Below are 5,519 nucleotides of genomic sequence, written 5' to 3' on the forward strand. Positions count from 1 at the left end.
AACTAGAAGCTCATTGGACCCCTCTTTAGCCCAGTCAATAGCATTCAAGCACACCATGTGGTTAAGCATAGGGAGAGTCTGACATGTGTCTGTGTGCCCCGTGGTGAGTGGGAGGTTAAGTCAAAGATTCCCCTAACTTTGGGGCTTTCCCCCTCCTTTGTAGGGTCTCTTTTTGACTCAAGCACCCCATGCATGGGAAGCTTCTCAAGCACCTTCCTCATCAAGCATGACAAGCACCTCAAGCACCTTAGTCACCAAGCACAACAAGCACCTCAAGCACCTTAGTCAGTAAGCATGACAAATACTTCAAGCTTAGGTTGGGTTCCCACCTCAAGCTCAGCCCTAGCTTGCCTAAGGTCAAAGTACTTTTAGCACTAACCATTGGAGGTCTTTAATGAAGCTAACCCTAAGGACTATTAAGCTCCATTAGTTGGCCTTGCACTTTGACAAACCATCTCTCATTTGGATCCCTTTACCATTGGCCCTGTGTTGAGATAGACCCGTAAGCAGATGTCTATATTCTAACCCTTGTTCCTGTTTATTATCCCATATTAGCTGATTAGTTTAATATGAGAAAATCATTTGGGTTAGATTTTATGACTAGTATTAAGAGAGATAAACATATATTATTAAAAGACTCTTCCATCTGATGGTCTATTTTGTATCAGATTTAACATGCCAACCCATCATTTCCTCAAACAATATCCATGCTTTAGATTTATCATATTTGAGTACTCCTAGTAAGGATGTCAAAATACCCATCCCTCATGGTCTCAGACCCAAGACCTCACACACCTTCAAAGATGGTGAGAGCTAGCGGGGTATGAGAGTAGATTGAGAGAAAGAAGGAGTATTCTTACGAGAAATATGTACATATCCTCACATAATCACTCATATTAGCATAGCTTAGCTTAGTAATTAGGATGGTAAAGGAGATGAGCATGCAATGAAGCTCGGCTCTTGGTTGGATTTGCATCACAAAACCAAGAGTTGTTGGTGTAGGCCTTCCTTCTCACAAGCTTGGAGTAGGTGATAAGCTTTCCATTAAAGCTTGAGAAGGAGAGAGAGTCTTCTTTACTTCACACATGAGCTAGTGTGAGTGTGTAGGTGATAATGCCTTTGAAAAATCAGCCCCCCCTCTCTCTCTTGGTCGACCCCTCTTGCTATTTGCTCTTGCTAGCATCCTATTGGACCTCCCCAGGCTTAGCCAATGGTAATTAAGCAGCATAACTGATAGCCTTCTGACATGTGTCCCCCTTTCCCCTTTTGTGAGAGCTTTAGGTAATTATTTAATTCAGCTAAACTCTCATTGGACCCCTTTGGCTCCCGACCAATAGGAATCAGGCAAGCCATTGGGCTGCTAAATATTCATTGGTCCTCTTGGGAGACTGTCCAATAGTCTTCTAGAGAGATTAATTCTTATTGGTTCTTTTATTAAGTGTTTTAATATTAATTAAACTAGATTTACTCTAGCCTAATTCTCATTGGTCCACCTCCAAGGCCATCCAATAGGAATTGGGTGCACCTTGTGGGCATCTGGGCTAGGGAGCTGACATGTGTCCCTCATTCCCTTTGTGTAAAGGGAGCTTGTGTGTGTGTGTGTGTGTGTGTGTGTGTGTGTGTGTGTGCGTGTGAGTTTCTCTCTCATCCCCTACTTGCAAGGCTCGCCCCCTCCTATGTAGGTATCCACAAAGACTTTTTGTGACACACACTAAGCATCCAATTTCCCTGGTGTTTGGCCTTTGGACACAACCTTTGAATTTTGGAACCTTAGCATGTTGGAACCTTAGCATTTTGGAAGTCTTAATGGGTTGAACCTTAGGGTCTTTTAAGTCCATTGTTGCACATTGCTCATTTGCAGATGGCCCCCCCTTTGGATCCCTACTGGTGCTAGCTTAATCAATATTCTAGCCTTTTCTCCCCTGGCACTTCCCCATATTAAATGATCAGTTTAACATGAGAAAATCATTTAGGAGAATTAGATATTGATTATTATGACAAAAACCTAAAATTGTATTGAGGCTAAGTGAGGGATGAAGAATCCCGACTCACCTTATTATTCAGAGGAGGAAGGTAGGGGGCAACCCTATATTTTTATGTCAAAAGTAGTACAACAACAATCCAGCCTGAATCAAAGAAAATATGAAACCCTATCTATACACGTACCCTTCTTCGGGTTGCCACTAGCTCTAAAAGCAAGCTTATTTCCATTCTTATATTACCATACCCTCAGCTTGCTCATTAGTGGCTCCTCAAACGCATTGAGGTTATCTAGCTTGAGGATCACTTCTTGATAATGATAAATATGGAGAAGCACTCATCCCAAGCTTGCCAATTTATGTCATATTTATTGGTAAGAAGTGTAGACATGTAGTAGTGTTAGTGTGTATACGCGCTTCACCAGGGGCACTTTTCTCCCACTGGGTTTTTCCCCCTGGACATCCGGTGTGAAAGGACACCTTATCTCTTAGGGTTTCATATAAGCTTTGTAGCTCTGAGTTTGTATATACTCTATTATTCCAATACAGAGAGACAGACTACAGAGATCTCGTACACAAGCTCTGTGTCTTCTCCTTCTCCATCTTCTTCCTACTCTGAGTTGTTGTCTTCCTTCTGTTTCCTGTTTCATCATCTTCAACAAGAAGGACCTCCTTTTGGAACACAACTTGGACTCACATCCAGGTTGTAGGTTTTTTTGTTCGAATTTAGTAACATCCGCCACTTGTAGGCCTTGTCTTTAAGTTCTAAACTCGTTTCCAGAGAGCGGAATACATCTAGAGTTGCACAGAGACGATGGTAGTGCAAAAACGTATTCGTCACATCTTTATATCCTCTCCTTGTCTTCACCTCTATACACTGGCGGCTTTTAAGTCCTTCATCCATGATGAAGTTTTGTGGTTCTCGTGCCCTACCAGAAGAGACTCAAACGGTGGTGGTCTGCCATTAGTCCCTTGATTGGCCACAATGGGTTTTTGTGAGACCGATCCTTGGCAATCTGTATTATGAAATTGTTAACTAGATCCAGGAGCGTAGTTAAGTTGGCATCGATGGAGGAGAGCTTTCAATTCGTGGATATCAAAACGAACCCGCGATCGTCATGTAGTCCAACCCGCATATCCTCCATGGACACATCCGTCGCGCAGCTGGAGCGGTCTCAAAATCAAATCAATGACTTGTCAAAAGCGATTGATCCGATGACATCTCATCGTACATGCGAAGCCATGGTTCCTGTCGTCCGTTCTCTACTACCATCGAAAGGCCGTGAGGGCTTCTTGGGTGACGACTAACACTCCTCCCTAGCTTTATATCTCTTGGGTTAGGGAGAGCCCCCGTGCCTCGTCCATGTGAGGCTGTGGCCACTTGCTAGGACCTTTGTTCACACACAAAATGTTGTAATTTAATCATGACAGAACTAGAACAGCACTGTGCGACTGAACAAAACACAAGTCGCGAGTTTTTGGGACTCAATTACAATCCATTTTGGAGAATCAAGCATAGTACAATCCATTTTCTTCACAGTAGTCGAGCTTTTGAAACAGGCTCAAGGTTGCATATCTATTGGACAGCATTGGTGCCACTTAGCTGCCATGTTTCTAACAGCATCGGTGCTACTTATCAGGCATCCTCTTGCGATGCAGTGTAGAATGTCCCTTTTTGTTGTTTCGATCATCCCTTCAACCCTTTCCTTCTCCCTTTCAGAGCTTCACCTACCGAAGAAGACTCCCTCGCCTTTAGCTTAGTTATTGGAAGGATCAAAGATCGAGGGAGTGGCCGCTGATGACTTTTGTATGAAGGACACAAAATAAGACATAGCTTCAACCTCATGACCTGCACATTGGTGCCTATTCTCAGGGTAGATTCGTTCCTGTTTGTGTGTGACACTTTTGATTGCCTCTTTTGACTCGTGCGTATAGAGAATAGAGGGCCTATGTTATGGATTGGCTTCTGCACAAACAGATGGCCTGATACTAAGCTACCAAAAGTGAGCTTATCTCTTACAGCTCGTAGACTATGGCGGCTGAGAGAGAGTAAGCAGCAAGCTGCCAAAAGGGAAGTGCTTATTACAAGGCCAAAAAAAGCGCACAGTCGAGAGCTCCGTTGGCATCGTGTGAATAGCGTAGAAACCTTCAAGGATGGGTGCTCAGATAGTGTGCTATTCCGGGAGCTGTGCTTGTAAATAGAAGTAAGTAGAAAAGTTTGACGGAGAGCCAATGATCTGAGAGGGCAAGGCGCGAGAGGCGGGGCGGGCCGAGAGCTTTGCGTGGCATCACGAACAAATGCTTAGATAGTGTAAACACGGGCTTGCAAAGAATAGCAGAAGCAATTATCCCAGAAGGCAAGGCGCGAGGCGGGGCAGGTATAAAAGCCATGCGGGCACTCTGGGGAACCCATACCTTTCTCGGCCTTTTGGCTAAGATCAAGTGTAGTATCTGTTCTTATCAGTTTAATATCTGATACGTGGTCCATCGGGCCACATGATATTAACCTAATTTTTCTCACGGGGGCAGTCCCCTTCCGGCAGCTTGCTGCCCGGGGACTGCGCGCGTCGCCTCTGTATTGCACTGCCTCAGAGGCCTGGCGCACCCCCCTCCCACAATCTCAATTGATAATCGATTCTCTGCCCGCCCACTGACGGTGATCTGCTTCTGTGGCCGTCACCCAGGCATGCTCTATTGTTTTTGTTTTTGTTTTCGATTTGTCCCGTGGTCTTCTGATCCACAATCGTAGCTGTTGTGGGGAGATACTCCTTCCAAACGTCCAACAGCGCCTGCAGCAGATATAAAAGTGAACTAGTTGATGGCACTCTTAGTCTGTGCACAAAGGCTATGGACAGCCCCGCAGCCCCTGCCCCTACAGATATAAAAGTGAGCTCTGGTTGATTGCACTCTTAGCATTGATTGTTCTTTGGCAAGGCTTCTGCGCAGGGAGAGGTTGCATGATGACATGAAGGGCGTTGAGTTCAAATCCACCAACTACATCTTGGCAAGAGCAAATTTGAACTGCTGCCAATCTTCAAATCTTCAGTAAACAACAAACACCAAATTGCTGTTGGAGCGGGGAAGGTATCGAATTTGACGCCACCAATCCAGGCAGCAACTAGCAACTTGAGCAGTCTTTTAAGTCTTCAGTGTACTACTTCTATCCATTGTCGAAAGATTCCTACAGGAAGTGTAAAGCACGGTGACGATCCTTAACACCGGAGATGTCGACCCATCTTTGAGAGGCTTAGGGCAAAGCTTGGTACATGAAAGGGCAAGAGCCTGGATATTGGGGTATGGAGGGAGGGGTCGAATTCACAGTTGAAACAGGAGGTCCAGATTCCTCAGTAGGCTACAAATTGCCATCGTGCAAGAAACTTCTCTCGTGAGAGCTGGACGTTGAGGAATAAGAGGAGTGGAACTTGAGGTTGCCTCTGGTGTACAAGGGTACTTGAGTTGTCGAGAGAACATAAAAGAAACGCAATGTTGGCGCTTGAGAGCTCATAAATACTGGGTGTTGAGAAGTCATGAATACGACAC

General features: G+C 44.9%; 1 non-coding gene across 1 annotated transcript; it reads left to right on the forward strand.

Moving 5' to 3' along the window:
* Positions 1-4,390: 4,390 nt before the first annotated feature.
* On the forward strand, positions 4,391-4,589 carry LOC147440483 (U2 spliceosomal RNA). The gene has a single exon (XR_015184395.1). It is a non-coding gene; the product is annotated as a U2 spliceosomal RNA (small nuclear RNA).
* Positions 4,590-5,519: the final 930 nt, after the last annotated feature.

Source organism: Adiantum capillus-veneris, chromosome 15 (genome assembly GCF_014529385.1).
Source record: "Adiantum capillus-veneris isolate H3 chromosome 15, ASM1452938v2, whole genome shotgun sequence".
Classification (NCBI taxonomy): domain Eukaryota; kingdom Viridiplantae; phylum Streptophyta; class Polypodiopsida; order Polypodiales; family Pteridaceae; genus Adiantum; species Adiantum capillus-veneris.